This window comes from Peromyscus maniculatus, chromosome 8 (assembly GCF_049852395.1).
Source record: "Peromyscus maniculatus bairdii isolate BWxNUB_F1_BW_parent chromosome 8, HU_Pman_BW_mat_3.1, whole genome shotgun sequence".
NCBI classification, from domain to species: domain Eukaryota; kingdom Metazoa; phylum Chordata; class Mammalia; order Rodentia; family Cricetidae; genus Peromyscus; species Peromyscus maniculatus.
The window spans coordinates 67,239,122-67,265,585 of record NC_134859.1 but is presented as its reverse complement, the minus strand read 5'-3'; the positions used below and the strand labels follow the sequence as shown (position 1 = coordinate 67,265,585).

At 48.1% G+C, this 26,464-nt stretch overlaps 1 protein-coding gene and 2 long non-coding RNA genes across 5 annotated transcripts in view; 1 reads left to right on the top strand and 2 right to left on the bottom strand.

The window, feature by feature from the left end:
• The window catches only part of Asic2 (acid sensing ion channel subunit 2), a 1,077,316-nt gene that overhangs the window by 714,755 nt on the left and 336,097 nt on the right, over nucleotides 1-26,464 (top strand). The gene's annotated exons all lie outside the window — the stretch shown is intronic.
• LOC143266934 (uncharacterized) lies at nucleotides 6,278-7,466 on the bottom strand. Its single transcript, XR_013041789.1, has 3 exons — nucleotides 7,405-7,466; nucleotides 6,661-6,856; nucleotides 6,278-6,398 (listed from the first exon to the last, which is right to left on the bottom strand). It is a non-coding gene; the product is annotated as an uncharacterized LOC143266934 (long non-coding RNA).
• Nucleotides 7,467-8,962, bottom strand: LOC143266933 (uncharacterized). 2 transcript variants are annotated; one of them, XR_013041787.1, is made up of 3 exons: nucleotides 8,625-8,962; nucleotides 8,407-8,463; nucleotides 7,467-7,584 (listed from the first exon to the last, which is right to left on the bottom strand). It is a non-coding gene; the product is annotated as an uncharacterized LOC143266933 (long non-coding RNA). The 2 variants fall into 2 exon arrangements; XR_013041788.1 differs by having other exon boundaries at nucleotides 7,467-7,545.

Below are 26,464 nucleotides of genomic sequence, written 5' to 3'. Positions count from 1 at the left end.
TGCTTCTCCTTCCATCTTCCCCACCTCAGTAACCTGCTACGCAACACAGAGCTCAACAGAATCCTTGTATTTGTCTTACCCCTCTTCTCTTCCCCTAGCTTGTATTCTCCCACTAACAAACAGTTTTACTCAAAAGCAACTGCAGAATCCACAGGCCTCCCACCACCTGCCCTGCTTCCAGCCTGTTCAAGTTACCATCACTTCCAGCTGGGTGTTTCAACCCCTCCTAACTGGCCTCCTACTTCCTCTCTTGCGCCCCCTAGAGTCCGCTTGTAATGCAACAGCTGGGAGCATCCTAAAACGGCCATCTCATTCCACTTACAGGCTCAGGGCCTTTTATTGGTTCAGAAGCTTTGTGTGTAGTGAAAGCAAAAGTCTCTACAAAGGCATGCAAGCCTCTTTACGATCTCCCTCGCAGCCCAGACCTCATCTCCTGCTATACACACACACACACACACACACACACACACACACACCCCGCCACCCGGGTTTGTCAACTTATAAAGCTTGTCCTGCCTAAGAGCCCTTCTCTTAGGCACACAGCTCACATTCGGATCACATCAGGGCTCTGGTATCACCATTTCAGTGGGCCTTCTCAGATCTACCCTGCAAAAGAGCAAGCACTTCTAACACCACACTCAGCCCCTCAGCTTGCGTCGTTGTCTAACAGATCACATAGCATTGTCCGACACGCTCTGTATTCACTCACATCTTTCATCATCTTCCCTGGTCACTGCTCTGTAGCTACGATCTCCATAGTGCCTGGGACATGGCAGACACCAGAGGAAATCTACTTAATGAACAGTTACATGAATCAATACTTAATTAATGATTTGTTCTTAGAATGATCTAAGGAATGTTTTAAAATACAGAGTTGGGGTTTTGTGGTTTTTTTTGGGTTTTTTGTTTTGTTTTGGGTTTTTGTTTTGTTTTGTTTTTGTTTTTGTTTTTGTTTTGGTTTGTTTTGTTTTAGTTCCTGGTTCTTGGCTCCTGGATTTTTAACAACCTAGTGAGACAAAATCTCCCAGGTTCTAGGCTTTATGGGTTCCAGGTTTCCTCATCTGTAAAATAGAGAAAATTCTTCACATCCCTGAGGGCTGTGGCTCAAAGTAACTAAGGAGGTTTCTATGTAAAATTGCTTAGTGCCCTATCAAGCATGCTGAAGATGCCTGGTGATTGGGAAATCCATCAATTAATAAGAGATAGGCCTCAGGGTCACACAGGAAAGTATATGAATGGGGATGTCCAGAAGGACTAGACCTGTGCAGCTCTGAGCCATGGAACTTCAAGCTTAGAGAGAAGGCCCCACCCCACCTCCCTCCTTTTATCCTAGCATTTGAAACATCAGTCCTTAGCTTTTCTGGCCATCTCTAATGCATGCCCCACAGATCCTGTTTCAAATCTTGTTCCCAGAATCTAGGGACATGATGTCCTCTTTTCCAAGTCTCCTTCTCGGCATGAAACAGATTGTTTGCCGTGTGCCCAACTCTGCCTTTGCAGCTTCAAAGCTGTTTCTCCTCGGCTGATCCTGAATCCCCAATCCTACCCAGTCCTGTGAGCAGCAGAGCCCCAGGGACTCCGCTAATGGAAGCAGGCTCCGGGCTCTAACCCAAACAAGATGTGAGATCAGAGAAAAACTCAGGGGGAGAGAAGAGGAGGGACTCTCCTGCAGAGGACAACAGAGCTGGAAGCCACACTGTGCTTCTGTCCCAATGCCAGCTGCCTTTCACCTCAACACTTACATTCCTTGGCAGTGCCCGCCCAGAACCCTGATCCCAGGGAGCACGCAGGCCAGCTACGGTTCTCCAAAGCATAGGTTCTCCAGGCAGGTTTCTGAGCTGCCTCGGACCCCTGCACCACCACCCTTATTTCAGCTCCGACTTCAAGAGAAGCAGGGTGGTCACAGTCAGATGATGAGTCCTCTCCAGAAGTGCTCCTCCTGGCCCCACTTCTCCCGAAGTTGACCTTTCACCCAGGGCTTCTGTGCTCCCAAAGGTGTGGCCCCCTTTTCACACAACCCCTCCCCCCACCTAGACTAGTCAGAGTCTCCTTGGCACCCCTCCCCACACCTGCTCCTGTGGCCCACACAAATAAACACACACAATCACTTTCTCTTTTCAATTTCTGAATCATTTCAGAGGCTCTGGAAGCAATCTTCCCAAAGCCCCAATGCACGAACTCTGAGGATTACAGTCCCAAAGGAGTTCATTCCCACGAAGAGCAAGCACACACTGCTGCAAAAATGTGCATTCCCCCATCCTCTGGCTTCATGCACACACCCAAAGCAAATTCTAAAGTCTATTTAGTTTGCAAGAGTTCTTAGTGCCTGTTACATCTTTCCATTCTCCCCACTGGCCCCGAGGAACCCATGACTTCACCCATTTCACAGATGAAGAAGCCCAAGGTACAGAGAAAGAAAACAGGACCACGTCATACAGATGAGTGAATGCAAGCATTAAGGCATGAAAAGCAGGTCTTAGGAGGGGTGGGGTTAGTGAGGTTCCTACCAGGTCTCAAAAAGGCCAGAAAGCTTTTTATTGTTGTATTTGTCACTGGTTTGTTGAGGAATATGTGAAGTGCAAGCCTTCTCTGAGAGCTCTTGTTTTTAGCAATGATTGCTTCCTAGCCATGTATGTACACACACACACACACACACACACACACACACACACACACACACACACTACACACTGAGCACTGGGGGAAAGGAGGACTAGTCCAAATGTAGGCTCCAATAACTTCTCTGCTTCCTACTGCGGTGCTCCCGAAAAGCTCCCAGTGGGGTTTCCAAAACAACTATTTCCTGGCTATGGATTTTCCAGTGCCAATCCTAGAATCCGTTCTGCTCTTCCTAGGTCACTGGAAGACATGCCCTCCCTCCCTCCCTCCTTCCACCCTGTTTCTCTCCATCTCAGTTCTAGGCATGGACCACTGCCCGTAAAGAGACTGACCTGCCTGGGCTTTGTTGCTCATTTGGTAGTGCCAGGGATTGAACCCAGGGCCCCAGGCATGCTACAGCCCCAGGCCTGATTTGCCTTGGTTTTGATTGCAAATGAAGCAGGTCCCTTTTCTCCAGCCCCCACCAGATGGGACTGTCATCCTTAAGGATGGACTTGAGCTTGCATTTACATTCCACCTTCTGTCGATCTTCTGTAGTCAGAATCTACATGTTCTGTTTGTCAGGAAGCAGAGTGTGATGTCTGTGTGCCGAACTGCTCATTTTTCCAGCACTGCTAGGTGGCCCATTTTGTGATTCTTTCTTCCACCAAAAAGGCATGTGTGGGGGCTTGTAGGAAGGAGAATATGTTGAAATCCCCCTGCTTGCTGCCATCCAGACAGCTTGGGCTGGATCTCCAGGCACCATGGTTCTTTTTTTTTTTTTCTTTCTTTCTTTCTCTGTAGGTTGGAGGGACTGAATGTGACATCCCCTGGAGTTGAAGGTTTACCTCCTTTACGCCATCAGCAGGGACTGGGAATGGTCTCATCTGTATCACTAGTGGCATCATCTCTGGTCCCACATTTCTAAGGACCTTGCACTTAGTAAACAAGTCTTCCCCAAGGCGGCGGTCCCAGCAGAAATCTGATGCACTCTGTTGGAATGTGGCTCCTTCAAAAGGGAGAGAATAAGATCAGAATCAAATGCCACGTCTGTCTGTGGCACCCGTATTAGTTACTCTGCTCACTGCGGTGACAAAATGCCTGACAGTTTGACTTAGAGCCCATCGTGGTGGGGAAATCATGGTAGCGGGAGTGTGAGGCCGTCAGTCACATCTTGTCCGTGGCCCGAAAGCAGACAGAGATGAACGCTGGTGCTCAGCTCACTTTCTCCTTTAATTCAGCATAGAACCCATGGAGTGGCGCCATCCACGTGTAGAGCGGTTCTTCTCTGCCCAGTTAACCCAGTCCGGAAACTTAGTCACAGACATATCCACAGGTTTGTCACCAAGGTAATTCTAGACTCTGTCAAACTGGCAATCTATTTTAATCATCACAGTACCCAAGCACCCTAGATGTGTTGTGTTCAGAGCATGCTTCCCAAGATGGAATCAATAACAACAGCAACAATAATAACCATGATTGCATACCAAGAACATCAGCTTTAGTGCTAGGCAACACTGAGCTGGGACACCCAGTACCAATTAGGAGTTTATGGGAGCTTGGGTGAGTTGTGTGGTCCTCTGCCTCTGTCTCCATCTGTAACAAGGGATGAGGATTCCTCCACTGAAGGACTGTAATGAGGAATGAGTGACCTGATGGAGAAGAATGCCCAGCTCACAGTGTGATATATGGTAAGTGCTCAGTTACAGTGACCTGCTGTGCACTGGGCCATTCTGTCCTCACAACAGTCCTCAGAGGGGGGCAGTTCAGGCTGGAGTTGCTCCCATTTGCAACAAAAAGAAACCTCCAGGAGATAAAACATCTTGTTTGCCATCACACAGAGCAAACAAGAGAAGAGCAAGGACTTGACACTGTCTAGTTGCTATTCTCTCCAATTTGGTGATTCAAGCCCATGAATCACACTCCCTGTGCATCTAGCTCACTGGCAAAGTGGACTTGGGTACTAGAGAAAGAGTCAGCTGTTAACTCCCACTGGCCCTCCATGTATCACAGTTGACAGTCGCCGGGTAAGTGGCATCTGCTCAGGTTCTAACTCACCATCCTAGAGACCCTCTCTGAGATCTTGAACCCTTGGGTGTGATGTTGACTGCTCTGATATTTTAGATCCTCTGGGTCTTTTTGCATTCACTTCCATGGGCTTTCTTGCCATTAGCATGGATGCACAAGACATAGGTCACCTGTGTGCTGGATGACATCACACACTCTATTTGAAGGGCAAGAAAGTTTCCAAGTTGGGTTTGGGTGGTGTGAGCCTTAGGTGAACACCACCAAAAAGGATGCCGTCTACCTCCCCAAGTCTATCTCCAAGCCTCGAGTCCTTCTCAAGAGCCCTTGTGAGGGAAACTCATGTAGTGGCAGAGGGTCCAGAGGCGATAAGGATGAAAAGGATGCGACAGTTTCTTTTCCTGTTGCTGGGAAGAAATCCCCTGACAAAAGCAACTTAAGGGAGAAAGATTTGCTTGAGCTACAGTTCTAGGTTACACCTCATGGCAGCAAGGAAATAGAGTGTGGAAGCTGTTCTATCAAAAGGGCTGAAGTCTGGCTCTCAGCACCCATGTTGGACGGCTCATAAATGCCTGTAACTCTGCTCCAAGAAATCTGGTACCCTCTTCTCAGATCTGCACAGGCACCTGTGCGCGCGCGCACGCGCGCGCGCGCACGCACACACACACACACACACACACACACACACTAAAATGAATAAAAATAGAAGGAGCAAGCCTGTCCTCCTCCTCACTTCCTGGCTCAAGTTGCAATCACTCGTTCCTGCATATGCTCCACCATATGATATTACCCTTCATCCTCACCAGAGGCCAAACCAAGAGACCACTTGGTCTTGAGATTTGAACCCCCTAAACTATGAACTAAATTAACCTATTCTTCTTAGTAACTTAACCTGCCTCATAGGCCCCCTCATAGTAGGGATAAACCAACTAGGGCAGGGTTCAAGAAAATATATCATGGGATTCATTTCTTGATGGAATCATCTCATGCGCCCCTCTAAGAAGAATGTGAGTGAGCATGGTGGTGCAGGCCTATAATCCTGGTACTCAAGAGACTGAGGCAGGTAGATCATGAGTCAAAAGTCAGCCTGGCATACACAGTGGGACTTTTTTAAAGGAGAAGGAGAACGGTGAGGAGGAAAGGGCCTATGCACGGAGCCATCCCAGAAGATATGCCCTGCACCGTGTCTAGGTCTCCCCCTGTTTTGTTGTTTTTCTGTTGCTGTGATAAACATGGCCAACAACAACTGCACAGCACGACCAACAGCAGCATGGGGAGAAGAGGGCTTGTTCCAGCTTACAGCTTACTGTGCAACAAGAAAAGAAGTCGTGGGAGAAACTCAAGGCGGAAACCTGGAGGCAGAAACTGAGGCTAAACCACAGAGGAAGGCTCCTTACTGGTGTGTTCCCCTTGGTTTGCTCAGGTTCCTTCTTTATACCACCCAGGACCACCACCTAGGGGTAGCATCACCCAGAGTGGGCTGGGTCCCCCACCCAGGACCACCACCTAGGGGTAGCATCACCCAGAGTGGGCTGGGCCCCCCACCCAGGACCACCACCTAGTGGTAGCATCACTCAGAGTGGACTGGGCCCTCCCACAACCTTGCATACAGGCAATCTGATGGAGCCATCTTCCCAAGCAAGGCTCCCTCTTCCCAAGTGACTAGTTTGTGTCAAGTTGACAAAAGCTAAGCATCACACCTTCTCAACGGTGCTACCTCATGATAGAGCGTCAGTCTGGGTGGATGCACGCAAGCTCAGTCCCTGGTCCTCTCACTGAAAAGAAAGGAGGCAGAGAGTAGAGAAGAAACCGTTCAAACACAGAACAAGTGGGTGCCTGCCGTGTCCTGTTAGAGAGAAACAAAGCAAATTCCAGGAGCCGGGCTATGACAGACACCCTTCTACCTCAGCTGGGCTGTCCATGTCTGTTGTTGCCAATGGGGACAGTCCCTCTGTTTCCCATGGGTATTTCTAAAGATCCTTGTGAAAACAGATACCTTGTCAGCAAGGCTGAAGAGAAACAAAAGCAGGTACTGACCTTGCTGTGCTGAACAAGAGACAAGGAAGAGTGGTGTACTTCTGAGGACAGGCATGAAGGAGGCAGAGTCCATCCCCACACTGGGAAACAAAGGCAAGGAAGAGAAGCCAGTGGCCCCTGGCCGTAGAGCTCTCCGTCAGGAATGTGTATCGACTCTGCCCCTGGGGCATTTTGTGTTTTGCTTCAGAGAAATTTGCTGAAGGATCAAAAGAGGAGCACCTCATGGGAGAGGTGAAATGCCAGAGGGGCAGGTCTTTTGAGGGATGTACTTCCTCACTCCAAGCACGCCTCAAGGGAGCTCCCAGTGCTGTGTGTTTTACACACCTCATTCTCTGTACCTTTCCGTGCCCTGCCTACACACTTAACTTCTGAGCCTCCGACCTGCTCCCTGCACAACACACTTGCCAAGTAAGAAGTTTCCTGTAGATTTCCCTGAAACAGTGCATAAGCCTCAGCATGAAGGAGCACACAGAGTCACACAGAGCCACACGGGGATAACAAAAGGTCACCCTTTACATTCTGTTACCAGACAAAGGTGCTAATTCAGCAGGGCCTGGGCAGCACCCTGTAGCTTGATGATTCCAGGGGTTCCCATAGTACTCAGTACATGGGGTGGGCACAGCATACGCTGGGTTTTATAAGCCTGGGGCAGGCTTGGGCTGGAAGACTCTGAACCTGAACACACACCCCCCCCCCTCAGCGTTGGTCATCTCAAAGACTGTGCCCATTGCAAACACTTCTTACTGTTCATGAGTGGAGGGTAAGGCATTCCGGCCCAATTCCATTCTTGCCCAGTGCTGATAGAGTGATAGAGACAGGATAGCTGGACCTCCCGGAAGTCATGTTTCCTTTCTCAGTCTGTCGCTCATTTATGCACTTCAAAACCTAAGACGCAGAGTCCCTGCTCACAAGCAACCCAGGTTCCTGGTAGGGAAGCAATCAAATCAAGAAATATTGTAGTGGGTGTTCTGAAAGAACACCCAGAGCTAGGGGAACATAAGAACCCTGGGAATTGGGGAGATGGCTCAGCCAGGAAGGTACTTGCTGTACAATCATGAAAACTAAGTTGGCTCCCTGGAAATAGCATTAAAAAGTGGGGCAGAGTGGTGCACACTTGTACTCCTAGTCCCACGGAGATAGAGACAGGAGGATTCCCAAGGCTCACTGGCTAGGCATGCCAGCAAAATCTGTGGGTTCCAAGTTGACCTCTGTCTGGCCTCTACAAATGCCACATGCACAAGCATGGATGTGTGTGCATGCATGCACAAACACACACACACACACACACACACACACACACACACAAAGAAAAAAAAGTAAAGAAATCATCACTGATCTAGATTCAAGGGAGGTGGTGTCAGAAGGCTTCCTGGAGGAAGTGACAGCTGAGCTGAGTTTTGAGTCTTGAGTAGAAGAGCAGCAAGATATGAAAAGTAAGGTGACTGTGGGAACAGGTGAGGAGCAAGGTCTGGCAGAGCATGGTGCCGCCAAGGGAGTAGCCCAGCATAGACTCAGTGGAAAGGAGGGTTTGTGAAGCAGTCACCGAGGTCCCCTCAAAGAATGAACGGCTGTGAGCTTCTCCCATTCAAGGGTGAGGCTCCATGGCTGGCGTTTGATGTCTCTATGCCACCAACAGGAAGGTCAGTGATTCAGCAGACAGCCTCTGCTGGAAGACCAGCCTTGCCAACCTGTTCACTGCTTCTGCCCTCAGCCACCCCTCCCGCCCCACAGCCTGCCTTGACTCACCATCCTGAGCTTGACCTGGGGCATCTGCCCACTCGTTCTGGCTCATGGAGACAGTTCCTGGAAAGCAATCCAAATAAAAAGTGTTTTGGTGGGTGTGGTTTAGCGGGAGGCCCTTTCAGGTACCTCGGGGGAGTCTCGCCATGCCTGTGTCCTCACTGTTCAGCTGTAATTAAATTTCAAATGAAACATACAAGCAAGGCTTTTTAGAAATCACCAACCTGCAGCCTGTCATTGTAACTAAAATTCAGAGACAGTGACTTCTCCGGGAATCAAGACTCAGCAGAGGATCTTCTGGCTCTCTGGCCACTGAGCATCTTAGGAACAGCTTCTGTTGTAAACAGAAGTTGACAGCCTGGCAAACCCAGCGATTAACAGACACTCATGACTTGAACTTGGAATCATTTTTTGACAACTCCCTAGAGGTCCATAGTGATCATGCTCTTCTAACAAACATCCAATAGTCAATGTCCATTATCCAGGCATTCAACAGATAGTACCTGGGTGCCTCTTCCACATCAGATTCCACAGGAGATACTTGGGAGCTGTCTTAATCCATCTCTGTTGCTACAATAGAATGCCTGAGAAAAGGTTCTGTATAAAGAGAGGCAATTTCATCAGCTCCTATGTTCTGGAAGCTGCAAAGTTTAAGAACTCAGCATCAGCCTCTTCTCAGTTTCTGGGCCTTTGTGCTACATGAGTTCATGACAAGAACCAAAAAGCACGCAGGGATGTGCAAAAGAGAGTCAACATTGAGGGGCAGTCTCACTTTACAGAGCCTGTATCACAGGAGGTAACTAACCCAGTTCCATAAGGATTCCATGAGTCCCTCTCAAAAGCCTACTCATCTCTTACATGTCCCACCACCTCTTAACACTGTCACACTGGGGACCACATTTCAACCCAGCTGCACAGGGGATCAACCATATTCCAACTACGTAGGAGGCAAAGGAAAACAATACCCAAGTTGAGGAGTTTGCATCCCAACAACAGAGTTAGGCCATAAACATGAAGATACAGCATGGGCATAACTCTAACAGGGACCAGGGGCTGGGCTGGAGGAGAATAGGAAAGGCCCCCCCTCAGTGTGGAGGAAGCACCCAAGGAGACTAAGAACGAGGGAATAAGCTAGGGCAAGTGGGAAGGAGGGAAGGGCTGGACAAGGAGAAAAGTCTTTCATGTGTATGAAGATAGGGACATCCAAGCAGGCTGGAGAAATACTGTGATCACAGATGTCTTTGGAAGTGGAGGTGTCCTAGTTAGTTTGCCAACTTAATATAGTCCAGAGTCACCCACCAAGGGATTCCCAATTGAAGTAGTGCCCAGATCACATTGGTTAGTGGGCATGTCCATGGAGGACTGTCTTGCTTGCTAATTGATAAACAAGGGATCAGCCCACTGTGAGCAACACTATTCCCCAGGCAGGTAGCCCTGGGTGGTATAGCAGGAGCCTGTGAGCAAGCCAGCAAGCAGCATTCCTCTGTAGTCTCTGCTTCAGGTTTCTGTCTGATTTCCTGCTCTGACTTCCCTCAATAGTGGTCTCTGACCTACAAGTGTAAACCAAATAAACCCTTTCCTTCCCAAGTTGCTTTTGGTCAGATTGTTTATCATAACCACAGAAACCAAACTAGAATGGGAGGGATGGTGATGAAAGGTGTTGGATGCTACTGTTCGGGTAAAGGGCCTAACATCCTCCTCTGAAGGGTTTGGCATCAATCCTGAATACCTGTGGCTGAGTTTTGAGCAAGAAGAGGATAGAGGATCATCTGGCTTTAGGGAGATAAACCTAGACACTTGCCTGGGGATTTAGGATGGCAACAAGGAACTTGTGAGGAGGGCTGCAGAGTGACTAGGACTCCATAATGCAGCGGGGTGTCACAGCCAAGCCTTTGATGGGCTCCTGAAAACCACCATTGCTGCTGTAAAGGCACCAACCAAAACCAGTGAGAGTATAGGATTTGATTTAGAAGTCCCATCCCGATCCTTTTTGAGACATAAAGAATGTGATGTCATTTTTGTAAACATTGCAGAGAATCCTAGATTGTGGAGTCTAAACCATGGTTTAACAGAATAGGAAATGGGCCCAGAGAAAACAACAGTTCATCCAAGGCCTCTTAGTCTTTCTGCCTTGACTGAAAAAACAAAATGGGTTCAAAGAGAACTGGATCATGCATCCTTGTTCGGGCCTTTAGTTCCCTTTAACCACCCTGTGATATTCAATAAGTCACTGTCCCTCTCTCAGCCTCAGTTTCCCCACAAGTCAAACCAAAGTATTGGGTCAGGAACATCTCTGTGATTACTTCCATCTCTGGGACACGCTGTGTCTCCTATCTAATGAGACAAGAAAGCTGCCAATGAAAGCAGCTTTGCAGACTGCTCCTGGCCATTTGCGAAGGGAGCTGACAGCTAGCAGCAGGTGGTGCCAGCCCCAGGTGGCTGCTTCAGGAGAGGGCAGGGGGAAGAAGGGAGTGGCATTAACATTCTCCCAGCACATGCTGGGAAGCTGGCAGGGCCCAGATGGGCAGCAAATATGCAAACCCTCTGACGTCTGTGGAGTCATAGACCACTTGAGAGCAGCCACTGCTCCCCTGTTGCCGTGACAACTTGTCTCTGGATTTCGCTCATTTTCCCAACACTCAGCTTCCAGAGCAGCACCCAACTGACCTACCAGCAGAGACCAGATAACCTAGGGATTGGGGGGTGGTGGTGGTGGAGAGATGGGACTGTGTAGTTCAGAATGCCAGAACAGAATTTAGATGCCAATGTGTCTACAGACATCGCCTCACAGCATAGCAGGAACAAGGGTGCTGGGGAGAGGGGAGGATCTTGACATCGTAAGCCACCCTGATTTCACAAAATATTAGTTCTCCTTAGCTCTCCCCTCTAGAAACCAATGTTAAGTTCGCAGCCACCTGTTCTGCAGTGAGATTGCTGTGTAGCCTTGGGCAGGTCACTTAACATCTCCAAATCATGGTTTCCGGCTATAAAGTGCACCTAGCAATTCTGTATCCATGTGCTTCTCCTGCTTGAGTTGCTGGTGTGTATGTGAGTCGGTAGAGACATTTGAAGGGTCTCCGTTGGGGAAATGGAATCTTTTTAAAGTGTAAAGGTTTCTAACACTCTCATTTTATTTCCGTGTCATTATGGGGACACTGGAAAGCTGATTTTCTGGACATTTCTTTCTTTGGAGGAAAAAAATGCTTTAGGGAACAATATATTAGGCAACTACTGATTTTAAATCAAGGGGAAATGGGAGTTATGTCTCTCTGAAAGTAGTCTAAAAGCCATTAGGCAAAGAGGATTTTTCTTATCAGTCTTCAATTTTCATAGAGATACAGTTTAAGACGTCTATTTGTGTAAGGTGAGGGATTTCAAAACTGGATATCCCACCTTCAGGGTGCTGTCAAACCACTTCCTCCTGGCCCACCTGCCTCTCCCATCTGTTTCTTCAGTAGAAGCTAAAGCCGACTCTGGGGAATACTAAACAGAGTGTTCCAAGAGGCCCCGCTCTGTTAGCAAGGAAAGTCCCTCCCCTGAGGGGCAGGAGAGCCCATAGAGGTAGACAGGACCCTCCATCCTTCATCTTTCCAGCTTTCTATGACTCCGAGGAAGGTGTGACCAGGACCATTTCAGGAGCATGACTCTCCATTCTTGAGATAAAGGACCCTTTTGCTCACCAGTTCCTGCCTTGAACCATTTGGTACTCTGGGCATTTCCTCCAAGCTGAATTCCCTGGATGTCACACCAATCTTCCCATCTTGGTTTTAAACTGGCAGCAAGCAGGTATCCTTCAACTTCTTGCCTTGTGTTCATGTCTAATTATTTCACTGCCATCACCCCATGCCCACTTCTTAACAGACCGTGGAAGACTGGGGTATTTACAGATAGGTCTCAAGGGCTTCAAAGCCCTCAGAATTTCATGCAAAACTTTGGTGAACTGGAGTACATTTTGGGAAGGAGGGGCTAGATCATCTCATTCATTTCAATCTTCAAGCAGTCATTGATTTTTTTGTTGTTGTTGTTGTTGTTGTTGCTGGGATAAAATACTATGCACAAGGCAGCTTGTAGAAGAAAGAGTTTATTTTGGCTAAAGGTTCTGGAGGGAAAGTCCATAATGACGGGAGGGGTGGAGGCTGGCAGCAGAAGCAGGAAGCTGAGAAATGAGATCTGCAACCAAAAACTCAAAGAAGAGATATAGAACAGGAAGCAGGGCCAGGCTCTGAACTCTAAGAGCCTGCTCTCAGTGACACACTTCCTCTAGCAAACACAGCACCACCTCCCCAAACAGCACCACAAACTGGGAACCAAGTATTCCAGTACCTGAGCCTGGAGGGGACATTGCTCATCCAAGCCACCACAGTTGGCAATTACCTTGCTGGGCCCTCTTAGGAGTTCTTGTCTCACCTTGTGTCCACCACAGAAGCTGGGATCCAGCCAATATATGCAGGAGGAAAGTGAGTGTGGCCACCACTCCCACCTAGTTCTGCTACATGGGGCATGACATGTGCTGAATAGCACCAACCTGTACATCTCTGCTCAATAAAATTCATCTAGGAGGGAATGAGAGAATTAAAGTAGCAAATGGAGGGTAACAAAGGCAAGCAAAGGTCAAGGAGATGCTGAGACTCAAGTACCTGTAGACCTGTTAGAGATGCCAAGTACACAATGGGAAGTGAAGAGTGGGAGTTAGAAGGAGAGGGGTGGGATTGCCTTAGTGAGGCCAGAAAGGACTCCAGATGCTTCACCCTGTCAATCACAAACTGCAGAGGCACTAGGCTGATATAAAGAGCCCTTGACTCAGAAATTGGGAGCCGGGCATCTATGCTATATTCTATTACTTATCATCAGTATGACCTTGGGAAGGACCCTCAAACCTCAGTTATTTCACTTATAAATGAGGTGTTAGCCTGACCTTACTTCCACTGTTATTGTCTCAAGGCTCAGGTATGACACTGGGGGTTATAATGAGCAAGATGACAGCCACCGACAGAGGTTACACGGAGATTCCAGCTGTTTCAAAGTCAGTCTTCTAGTTCATTGTTAATATTTGCGACCCGTGGGTGTCAACAGAACTAACCTGAGGCCACAGGTATACTAATTTGGCTATTACACCCAAACCCAAACCCCGCCTCACCCTCAGGACCACTGTAAAAGACCATTCATGTTGAGATACTTGGCTTTGCCCTTTACTCAATCTCTCTCTCTCTCTCCCTCCCTCCCTTCTTCCCTCCCTCCCTCCCTCCCTCCTTCCTCCTCTCCCCCTCTCTTTCTCCTCACCACCACCTCCCACTTGACTCTCCCGCTTGTCTCAACCCAGGTCCCACACAACCAGTCTTCATTTGAATGAGACCAGGGCATGTCACTATTGCTCTTGAACCTTCCACTTATCCTGCATCCAAAACTGGAGCCCCCTTGTCCTCCAGCATCTTCCCAATTTCTGCAATCGTTGTTGATGAATAGAAAGTGAAGAGACCATCCTTCTTAAACTCAAGAGATGGGGCACTTCAACTGTCCCAGGTTTCCCGGTGAGGCAGAGACTCCGATTACAGAGTCCAAGCACTCAGAACCCTCTCCCCAAAATAGGCAAGATCTCCGTGTTTTCACTTGAGTTGTGGCAAAGCTGAGATCAAGGTGGTACCTGCAGTGGGAAGTCCCCAGTGAGCTATGCTTGTTATGCTTAGGGAATTCTTCTTTCTTCCCATCCCTAGGAGGCAAGTTCTGGGTAAGGCTCCATCTGGCTACACGTGATAAATCTATTTCTGCTCGGGAGAAACAAGCAGCCATAGAGCTCCTGTATGGGGAGCAGTTTCCTTTGATTTCAAACCACACCAAGTGGAAGCCAACCAAGGAGCCAGTGTGAGGAAGAGACCAAGGCAGGATTGTAAAATGACTGAGGCTAAAGGCTTCGTTTGATAAAACCCCCAAAACAAAAGTATTAAAAGTGGGTGCGTGAGTGACATGTGCTTTTGAAAAGAAAAATGCATATTAGAAAATCTGAAGGAACACAAAAGGGTCTAGGGACTTGTTGTGATTGTTGTTGCTGCTGCTGTTCAGAGGTGAGAGGTGGGCTAGGCAGAGGCAAGGGACATTCTGCAGGGAGATGGCTGTGTGTGTTGTCACTGATACCATAGCCGCTTAGAGAGTGCGTGCTGGGGATGAGGTGAGGTGGGTCTGGTTTCCCGTCATTCCCCAGGGCACCACTTGAATGCCGTCCAGTCATACCAGCTCTGCCTTTGCCATCACCACCCCTCCTGTGATTTGGCTATCCTATATGTACCCCAGCATTTATTTTAAATCGATTTACTTTTTAAATAGAAATGCCAACCTGAGTTTTAGCCATGTAATCACAGGTTGGAAGCTACTGACTATGTTTTCTTGACTATATATAATAATAAATACACAATCATGGCCCCATGAATGTCTGAGCTTAGGCTAGGTGAAGTTCACTTGTCTGCAATTAATGACACACGCACTACATGCTGGGAAATGGTCTTACATGAGGAAGTGTGTCTACCTGGACAAAGAACAGCTTTGTATAACAGTCAACCTCTCAACTGAGTGGCTCAAACAAGATCAAAGGAGGTAGGCAAACCAAAGCCTTGAATGGTTAATAGAGGGTCAGGCTCCTGTTTTTCAGTCCCATCATCCCAACCTACTCTTCTACTCACGAAGTTGCTTCATAGGCCAAGCATCACCCATCACATTATGTTCTGAGAGGCAGCAGGAAGGTAAAAAGAGCAATGATGCTCAGTTAACTCGGCCCTCTTTAAGGAACTTCCCCACAAGTTCCTTGAACGAGTTCTTTCCTATCCTTTTGGCTAGAACTTTATTAGATGGCTGCCTATAGCTGGCTTCAAGGGAGCAGGGTTTGGAACACGATGAGAATCAAATTGTAGGTAATTCTCGAGCCCTTAGCATACCCCCATTTGACCTCCATTTTTGTCTGAACTTGCTATGATTTTGGTATTGATTTTTAGCTACCTTCTCCAGAGCTAGAATCTAAGAAAAAGTAGGCAGCTATGAGTGCTCTCTTGACATCTAAGGTGGAATCCTGCTTCAGAACCTCATAGCACTGATGTAGAGGACCCCTCTTAACCTTAAATCTGGCTCTTTCCTAACCCTAGGTATTGGTGTTCCCTAGAAACCCCTTCCAGCGTACCTGGGCTCAATGTCTGTTGACTTCCTATTAGAGTTTCCTGTGTCCCTGGGAAGCCCCTTAGCATCTCACCAGCTTCTCTGGCTCTCACCTGTTCTAGTCACTGGAGCATCAAGATTGCCACATGGCCAAGGTCATGCTGTTGAGATATATCCAGATCATCTCTCTCCCAGACCCAGATGGGTTCCAGAAAGGGCTGGAGACATAGCCCAGGGGTAGAGCATTTGCCTAACACAGCTAAGCCCTGAGTTCAATCTCTAGCACCACAGCACAATGACCAATGAGCTCCAGTCCTTCCCCTTCCTGTTGTCCATTGAGGATGTTTCTTCCTCTCCAAATGACTTACATTGTTCCATGTTAAAAAAAAATATGAGTGGGGCGGTAGTGGTGCACACCTTTAATCCCAGCACTCAGGTGGCAGAGGCAGGAGGATCTCTGTGAGTTCAAGGCCAGCCTGGTCTACAGCACGAGTTCCAGGACAAGCTCCAAAGCTACACAGAGAAACCCTGTCTCGAAAAGCAAAGAAGAAGAAGAAGAGGAAGAAAAAGAGGAAGAGGAAGGGGAAGAGGAGGAAGAGGAAGGGGAAGGGGAAGAAGAGGAGGAGGAAGAGGAAGAGGAGGAGGAGGAAGAGGAAGAGGAGGAGGAGGAGGAGGAGGAGGAGGAGGAGGAAGAAGAAGAAGAAGAAGAAGAAGAAGAAGAAGAAGAAGAAGAAGAAGAAGAAGAAGAAGAAGAAGAAGAAGAAGCAGCAGCATTCTCTAGCTGGCTGGCTGCAAGAGCTTTGAATTCAGTCTTTACTGCTTCCCAGTCTTATAAAATGAAGAGTCTTCAGTGGGTGCTTTTGTCTCCAAGCAAAAGCACTTCCCATCGATGCCTTCTACAAACACCCTGTGTAATAGCATGTAGCATTGTTGTCTGGTAAATAAGGACCAACTAATGTTCAGCCTTTTATTTAATAATGAGCTCCACTGCGATGGGCAAGCATAATTGTCAAACTTATGTATAACTCACCTATTACATCCTCCTTTGTAACTCAGCACCCAGCACTTTGCATATAACAAATGAACATTTACTAAAAAAAAAAAAAAAAAAAAAAAAGGAGGGAGATATTATTTGCTCTCCCAGGTTCATGTCAAAGAAGACTCTAGGTCTTCTTTGTCCCTAGGTCTGGAAAACAAAACCACATATCAACAACATTCATCAGCTGCCCCTGCTAACATGGTCACCCACCTTTCCTATAAAGGGCTGGTGAGAAAATATTTTAGACTTCGGGCCATATGGCTTGTCACAATGATTCCACTCCTTTACAGGAAGCCAAAAGCAGCCAAAGACAATACGAACGAGGAAGAATGGCTGTATTCCAGTAAACTTCTCACATGTCAGAAAACGCTGTGCCCTTTTTGGGTTTCTTAACCGTTTAAAAATGTAAAATCCGCTCTGCTCACAGACTGCACGGAAACAGGTGGTAAGCCACATTTGGCTGCAGCCCATAGTTTACTGACCCCAGATCTAAAATGTGTATGGTTGTCAAGCTTCCGTGAGCATAACAGCTACCTGGGATACTGGCTAAAAAAGGTTGCCAGAGACTCTTCCAGTAGGGGCGGGGGTAAGAGGAAGGAATTTGCGGTTTTTTAGGAATCAAGCAATTCTGATGAAAGGCTGCCTAAAACTTTGCTTAGACTTTAAGAAATTTCTTACGGTCATGAGTGTGTGTTGGGCTGACACACTCACAAATGGCAGTGAGGTCACACAAGACAAAGTCCTAGGTCAATGTTAAGCTCACAGATGATTTCTCCACAGGCATGCTCAGACTCCCGAGTTCTCATGAGCTCCTAAATCACCCTGGAAGTGACATTTCATACACAGGAGGGAGGCGAAACATGGTTGCAGTGCATAGATGAGCCAGCCTTGGAAGGGTTCTGTATGGATCCTGGCTGAACCTGATGACAACTTAGAGAGCGTGTGGACACAGTCTAGCTTGGTACTCTGGAAGAGGATAGGGATCTAGATTTGGGTGCCTAATTAAAGGTGGCTATGCCTCTGGGCTAAGATAAAGGACCGGGCAAGTCTTTTGTTATGGAAGATTAAACCTAATTGGGATGGGGGTTGGGAGGGGGAATAGAGCAGAGTAAGACTAGAACCATCTATTGCCCCTGCCCTCGCTACACCATGTGCCTCAGCTGCACACTCTATGTGCCTGTGGGGAGTGAGGGTTTCAGCCTTGGTCGAGAGAGTTTTCATGGAGGCTGAGGGTGCCCCGTCTGAATTCACTCTGAAGAGTGGCTCCCAAAGGGCAGCCTCCAGTGAGCAGCAGCAGCAGCACCAGGGAACTTGCTAGACATATAAGTTCTCAAGCCTTGCCCGAGACCCATGGAACCTGAATGTCTGGAGCTAGGGCCCAGCAATAGATTTTTCTCATTTTCCAGGAGAGCCTGATGCCTGCTCAAGTCTGAGTTCACTGCTCTGCACTGTCCCTAACCCCCAAAGTTGTTGGGAGATAAAGAAGCTCCAGTCCCTCCCTGCTCAGCCTGGGCCTCCCTGGGGAATGTCTTGTTGTGACAGCCTTCACGCAGCAAGGCTAGCATCTGTAAGAAGACTCAGATCCCTAAGCTGCACCCAGTCCTCTGATTGCAATATTGAAGAATAATCGCTCATTTTCCAAAGACCTAATTACATAATGAGGCCTTCATGCTCTACAGGCCCAGGGCGCTTCTAAATCGTGCATCCAGGTGTTGGCCCTGAGCACAGCAGTTGGAGGCCTCGTTTGAATACTGTGAAGACAAGAGGTTAACACACTTTGTGGCCCAAAGTGCTGCCTGCCGAGGTGGCCTTTTCAGGCCTCTTGCCTCCCCAATGGGGCTGCCACAGCAGATCTGAATGTCAATGGAGGCGAGCCAGAGAGCCCAGGGCAGCAGACTGTGTTCACACTGTTGGGAGTGTGCTGCCCCTGTGGGCACCTTGCCTCGGCAACATCCCAGAATCTGGAGGTGCCTCTGGGGAGGGTAAAACCTGAGCCAGGGGTCTGAAACCTGGTCCCTCAGCTGACCTGGGCAAGATTCCTTAGGTCCCTGAGTTTTCTTGAATTTTATTCAAAAAAAAAAAAAAAAAAAAAAAAAAAAAAAGCAAGAGCTTATTCTTGCTTCATAGAGTTAGCCTGGAGCATCAATAGACAAGACTAGTGAAGTGCTTGCTTGCCCCCACGCCGCTATGAGCAGGCTGGGAAATGGAAGGGGCCAGCAATATTCTGCACCAGGGCGCTACTTCTTTCCCAAAAGGGGTGGAGGCGGGGGAGGGGTGGGGGTGATTCTCTGAGGGTTCTACATGCTGTTTTCCGGGGTTTGTTTTTTTCTTTTGTTTTGTTTGGTTTGTCTTTTAATATGCTGGGCTAGCCCCCCATGCCTAGTTGGCTTTGTGTGTGGTTGTGTATGTGTGTGTGTAGGGAAGGGGCTGCATCTCTTGCAAATCACTTTCCAGGTCTAGATCCATTTCTCCTTCTCTGACATCTCCTCACCCCCTGATCTTTCCTAGCTCAGCATTGATTATTCTGCCTCGGTTCCCGATTTTCAATTACATGGGAAGCTCTCCGCAAACGGAACTGTCCGCCTGTTTCATAATTGTAGTTCCTTCGGCCGGTAATTAGCAGATAGGCAGTAAATGCTACATGAGTGAATTAATGAATGAACAGTAGGCATTTGAGAAATTTTGAATGAATAAGTGAATTTTACCAAGGCTCAGGCTATGATTGGGATAAATTCAATCCAATTCAGCAAACATTTACAAAACTTTCTACTATTTGCTAAAGGAAACCAAAGATAGACAAAATATGCTCCCTACATTCAAATAATTTACTATCCCAGGAGCTGTGCATTTAAGAAATGCACAGTTATGTCTCAGGAAGCAAAAGGCCAGGGCTTTAAAGCCCTTCCCCATCCTGTAACAGCGCCCCCCCCCCCATCAATCCTGCTCCAAGCAATGTCTCAGGAAAACAAACCACAGAAACCAAAGCTCTGCCTTATTGTGCTCGCTCAGCAAGGCGTTGGTCCCAAACTGCCCTGTGCTTCTCCTGTGTCTGTCCACAGGCTTTTGGCTTTATCTGCTGCCAGGTGGAACTCATGAATGATGCACACATACCTAACCCAGATGAATGATGTAATACACCCAACCAAGATGAAGGAGATGCATCTCTCGCCTGCAGGCTCTTCCCCAGGCTGTTACGGGCGGCACATGTGTGACAGCATCTGCCCCGCAGAGGTGTGCTGCGGAGCGCCTTCCCAGTGTGTGGGGAGGAAGGCAGAGGAGAGGACAGTGGCAGATGTCCCCCATCTGACAAGGCTGGCAAATGAAGGTAAACGCTGAATGTAGACTCAGAGTTGCTTAGGAGCGATAGAATCAGGAGGAGGGAGGCCGGGAGTAAGGTCCAGTGGGCCCGTGAGAAAGCTGGAGGAAGGAGTTGGTCCCAGCAGAAGAACAGCCTGGGCCTAGAGCACAGATGAGGGCCTTACTGCAGAAGGAGCCTAGAGCTCATTGTAGGACAGCAAGTATCAAAAGGAAGGTAGTGGGGTAAGGCTAGAGGGGCAGGCACAGTGGGATACACCCTGCTGAGAGTTTGAGTCTCTGTCTCCAGAGCAACAAGAAATCACTGGTTAATAGGCTTGCTTCATAGAAAAAATTCCCATTGTCTGCAACGGAGGCAAGATGAGCAGTGAAAAGCCAGTCACTGTGGTCCACGTGAAAGAGAATGTGGCCTGGGAAGGAGTGGGGATGGAGAGGATGTGAATAATTGAATTCAAAGATACCCTGGGCTGTTGTCATTGGGAGAAAGCTTGAAGGAAAGCAGGATACCCATGCTCAGTACAGCCTTGATGGGACCCTGTACCTGGCCAGAGTGACCGAGAAGAGCAAGTGTTTCATGTGGGCTGTTGACCAAACACCTCTGTAATGAAGCCCAGAACTGTAGACTGACTCAAAATTACATGGGACTCCCAGGGAGAAGGGGCCATTCTGCCCTCCAGAACAGTAAAAGGAAGAAGTGGTATTTGCCTGTGCCTTTAAGGCACCCAAAGTATAGTTCTGCAAGAATGCATGGAGTATAGATTCATAGGCATGGGACAGAGTGGTGGGAAGTGGGGGATCAGAGGTCCACAGTGGTGGTGGGTGTGGTCAGGTCATTATGGGAGGATGAGTAGGGCAGTCCGCTGAAGGGGAAGGGATGTTCTGAGGATCTTGGCTAACAGCCTCTGCGGGGGTGGGGTGGGGTGGGGTGGGGGTGGGGGGTGTCCTCCATTGGAAAGGGAAAAAGGTGACAATAGGAAGAATGAGTCTGAATGTGTTCTTGGGTGAGGAGAAAAACACCCTGGGGAAGAGGAGAGAAGGACAAACATGGAGAGAGGAAGGCAAGAGACAGGGAGAGATGGTAGAGCTGGGAGGGAAAAGGCCTAGGATGAGGCTGGAGAAGCAGCAGGTGAGGGAGTTTCTACCCAAGGGAGAGGCAACAGAAGGACCTAGCTGGATGTTTCCATTAGGTAAATTTCCCAGCCTCTCAGTCCTCCAAAGAGTTGGGGAATGGTGGCCAAGATAGCAGCACATTGGGAAGCATCGGCTGCCAGGGGAGGCTGTACACTCAGGCCAGGCCGGGGTGAATGAATTTTGAAGTCACTGCAAGATGCCTGTCTTAGGGTTTTATTGCTGTGAAGAGACTCCATGACCATGGCAACCCTTAGAAAGGAAAAACGTTTCATTGGGACTGGCTTACCGTTTCAGGGGTTTAGTCCATTATTGTCACGGAGAGAAGCATGGCAGCATGCAGTCAGACATGGTGCTGGAGAAAGAGCTGAGAGTTCAACATCCTGACCCACAGGCAGCAGAAGGAGACTATCTCACTGGGCATGGCTTGAGCATATATGAGACCTCAAAGGTCGCCCCACAGTGACACACTTCCTCCAACAAGGTCACACCTCCTAATAGTGCCACTCCCTCTGGGCCAAATATTCAAACACTTGAGTCTATGGGGACCATTCCTGTTTAAACCGCCACAGTGCATAGGCAGAGTTGAAGCTGGACATGCAAATGAACGATGCTGAAGGTTTCAGCCATGGCTAAGCCTCAGGATCCATCCTGAGGGAGGACGGTGAAGTGGGATCAGCAACCAGGGAGTGGAGAAAGAAGTGATGGGGGCAGGACAAAACTCCAGAGGGAAAGACCACACAGGAGACACGAGAGAAAGCATCAGGAGGGTAGAGGAAGTTGGGGCCTGGCAGAAGGAGGGAAGATTAAAAAACTGAACCATCATCAAGCTTGCACGTGGTCGCATGGTCTCCAAGGGTCACACGGGCTGGTAGGTGGCAGGTTGAGGACCAGGTACTCCAGCACCTCTGACATTCTCCGTCTGTGTCCTATGTTAGTGCTGTTCATCCCTTCCCTCCCTGTTCTGAGTGCAGGAATCAAGAAAAGGAAATCTTCATGAAGCTTTTCAATGTCCCAGAGTCATAATACCGGGTGCCAGGCCCCCTGAGACTTTAATGTCCCTTGAAAATGTTATCTGAGAAATAATGTTGCATTATGGGTGCATTTCTACAGTAGAGCATTTCATAATATCAGGAATGGCCTGGAGGAGGGGGAAGGTACAAGGGCCTGAGCACAGTCTGTGTAAGAGGAGAGAACACTGCTAAGAGGCAGGCAGGGGTTCCCTCTGAGAGAGGCTCCCGTGGAGAAAGTACACAGTGGGCACCATCCCATCCCTGCGGCACCACACAAATAGGAGCAGATGATGGCAAAGCATTAGACCTGTGGGGAAACATCTCCGCCCGGGAACTAATGCTTGCAGAAGGGCTCCGTCTGGCTGCCTGAGAAAGGCTGGAGTGGTCTTCAGCGGAGAAACTGAAGACGAGACTAACAGAGCTGAACCCTCGATGCAAACTCTGTGATGTAGAACTTAGTGTTGTCTTCATTTGCCTCAAATATGCCCTGAAGCTTAGAGCTTTTAATACCTTTAGTCACACAGGTTATGAGTAACAGGACCAAGATTTGAATCCAGGGTTTTCCAACACTATTTCCCGAAGGGCAATGGAAGTAGTGTTAGGTTTCAAACTCTGGGACAAATGGCTGAGGTGCCTATTTAATATATCAAAGCAGACACTGGCCTCCTGGTCCTCCCTGCACCCCTCAGTCCCTCCCTATTACAGGGTCCTCCTGGCTTACATACCCCTCCTGCAACCTGAACACTGCAGGGGGCTGGGCTGCTCTTCCCTATGTAATCCAACCATTTCGGTTACACTCCCAGCCCACTTTGTACCTTTGGGCCTTCTGTTGTTTTGAGACTGTCCTGGTTGGTGGGGTTATTGTTTTTTTTTTTTTTTTGTTGTTGTTGTTTTTTTTTTTTCCCCCTGGTTCCCCCTTTCTCCTCTCTCCATTCCCCTCCCCCTTTCCCCACATGACCCAGCTCAGTGTGGTCATGTCTAGTCTGGACTCTCCCAGGCGTCCCTGCCTCTGGCCATGCTCTCCCACATAGCTACAATAAACTTTCTCCTCCACCATACCTAGGAGCAGTCGGATCCTTTCCTTTTTATTTCTTTTTTTTTTTCTTTAGTCAAATAGAGTCTCTCTTTCAGAAACTAGCAGAGTAGAAACTCTGGGGTCCCCTCAAGAGTAAGGGAGGACAGAGATGGGAGGGGGGAAGCAAGAAGACTGTACGAGACAAACCCTAGACTCTAAGGGTCCTGTTTCCCAGGGAACAATGAGATGCAGCAGATCTGAAGAACTGTCCCCCTGTATGTATGTATGTATGTATGTATGTATGTATGTATGTATGTGTGTGTATATACATATATACATACATACACACACGTATGCTTTCATTGTTGTTTTGGGAGTTTTGTTTTGCTTTTGCAGACAGAAGTAATAATATAATCAGGTTCTTCATTTGTTTGTGACTCGATGGGCCATAGCAGTGGCCAAGGTCCTCAGATGCAGAAGTTAGGGACTGCCTGTTGTCCATGCTACCTGCTGCTTTTTACTTGCTCTCTGGGAATGCAAGGCTTCATCCAGGCCTAGACAAGCTTCCGGCTGGGCAGTAAGACAGACATGCCCAACACTGATCTGAAACAGCAGATTATGAAGAATTAACTAAATGTTTTGAACACAACATGTCAGCCTTGAGGTAAACGACTCAAGAAGATTGAATGGGGAAGCCAGACATAGAGACACACCTAGAATCCCAGCTCTGGTGAGCCTGAGGCAAGAGGATCATGGGATAAGGTCAACTTTGTCCAGACAGCCAGACTCTGCCTATACCTTAGTTAGGGTTTCTATTGTTGGGAGAAACACCATGGCCAAGAGCAACATGGGGAGGAAAGAAAATCTTGCAACTCTCTCAGGTCACATGACGTGGCTGAGAAAATCCAGGGCAAATAAAACCATGGAGGCAGGAACTGAAGCAGGGGCCAAGGAAAAATGCAGACTGCTTTCTTGCTCCCCATGGCTTGCTCAGCCTGCATATATACCCCAGGACCACCCACACTAATTATCAACCAAGAAAATGCCCTACAGACTTGCCCACAGGCAATCTGGGTGCAGACATTCTCTCAGTTGTGGTTCCTTTTCCCAGGTAACTCTAGCATGCACCAAGTTGACAAAAAAAAAAAAAAAAAAAAAAAAAAAAACAATAACCCCACCAACCAGGGCAGTCTCAAAACAACCGAATGGTAAATAAATCCAATAAAATGCTTATATAAATTTAGACTCCACAGAGATGCTGAAGTATCCACCCAGACTTTGAGAAATGGGTAATATTTAAAAAATTCAGCCCAGTTTTCCTAAAAACACTGGCCTACTAGAAGTCAGTTTCCACCATGAAAATAGAACCGTCGATGTTCCAATTCCCAGAACACATTAGCTTAATGGAGAGAATTTTCCCTATATTGAGGGCTATGTTTTTTATCTATATAAATTGTTCTTAAACATTGGGTGCCTGGTACCACTCATCTGCTAGTGAGTGCTCTAGGTGATGTGGAAAACAAAACAAGTGGGAATAAATGTTAATGGAAAAACCCAGGAATGTGTTTCCTTGAGAACATTTTATGTTGTCATCATTTTCTATCTGTGTTGCCGCCACCCGTGTGTGTGTGTAATTCGGCCTTATTTCCTTCTAGAAAACACATTCCCTGTATGAACAATGGAATTATATATCAAGATTTCATGGTGTTTCACAAAACAAGAGGAGACCCACGTGCTCTGCCAGCTCATCTACTTTCAGAGTCAGTGGGAGACAGGTGGGGGGCTGCTCCTGACCTGAGAAGCAGCATCACTCTAGCAGAGGTGGGAGTGAACGGTCTCACGGTGCAGCATCTGGGTCCTGAGGAAACTCCAAGGTTGCCAGATGAATGCTAACCTCTAGTTCCGCATGGCCCAGAGAGCTCCACAGCCCACAATAGCTAGCCCCCTGTCCAGTGCCTCAATTCCCAAGAAGACACCCCCCTCCTCTCTTCTCCATCACAAATCATTAGCTGATGCCTTTCTGGAATTCAACCCCTGTACCTGTTTATTTGCTCCACTCCTTTTGACACTGTTTCGGTTATCCATATTTTAAACGGGATGCTTTTCCATAACACCCAGAGTTCTGGGTTTTCTTCAGCAATCGAGAGAGAGAAGATAATCTTCTGTCTTCCTTCTCATGACAAGACAGCAAATAGTGACTAAGTTCTGTGTGGTTCAAAGTATTCCCATTACCATGGGCTCTCCAGTTCTTGTTGCTCAAAGTGTGGTGCAGACCAGCAACAAGATTGTCACTTGGGGAAACATTGAAAAAGTGCTTTCTCAGGCATCAGAATCTATACTTGTGCAGGCCCCCTGGGGTATTTGTTTGTCTTTTGGAGATCGAGAGGCCTTGACCGGCTTCCACAGTCCCAGCCCAGCCTGCTAATTACTTACTGGTAGAATCTAGCTACACCTGAGATCCCAGTCCGGCTCCCTGATTTAGACCTAGTCCACTCTTGCAAAACACACGACTTCAGCCCTGCTCTCTTGAGCACAGTCAACTTCAAACAAGAGTCCATCTTGAACCCAGCTTTTCCCAAGAGACTACTGTACCAAATTCCAGCTCGCTCACAACTCTACCCGCTGAGGATCTCCTCCAGAACCCAAGCACGCTCGGTGCCCATCATCACAGAACCTCATTCCCATCTGCTCAGTGTGAGTCCTAACGTCATTCAACTTCCTAACCCTCCCAGGCCTCTATTGTGCCCTCTGGGACAATATGGGCAGAAAACACCCCAACACCTTCAGCTGTCCCCGAATGTGCCACCTCCTCCTGATGCCTTAACTAAAGCCTGTTCCAGACTCCCAGGCATGGCTTCCGTACAGGCTGCGTTCCTTCGATTTTCCTATAAGCCAAGGCTGACGTAAGGCAGCTCTTCTCCATGTTTCCATTCACTGCTTCCAGGCTATACATTTCCCTTACTTCTTAAGTGTATGTGTTCACCTGCACTTGGCACTCCTGTGTACACACCACACACACACACACACACACACACACACACACACACACACACAGAGACAGAGACAGAGACAGAGACAGAGACAGAGACAGAGACAGAGACAGAGACAGACAGAAACAGTGACAGAGAGAGCTCATCTCCTTAGAGGTCAGTCATTCCAGCTTTCTCCACTGTCTAACCATCCCTGTTGCTTCTACCTGGGCCACCATCTCTCAAATGGCTTCCAACTCCTCCTGGATGGTTTTTCAATGCCCGGGCCTCATTTTCTCCAATAAGCCCTCCCTCACTTACCACTTCAACTACCCAGCTCCACAGTCCCCCACCCAACTTTATTGTTGCTGATGACTGCTTCACTTTTGAAGACTCTTGACTTTAAGTATCTACTTTAAAACCAACTTCTCATCCTCCCAGCCCATTC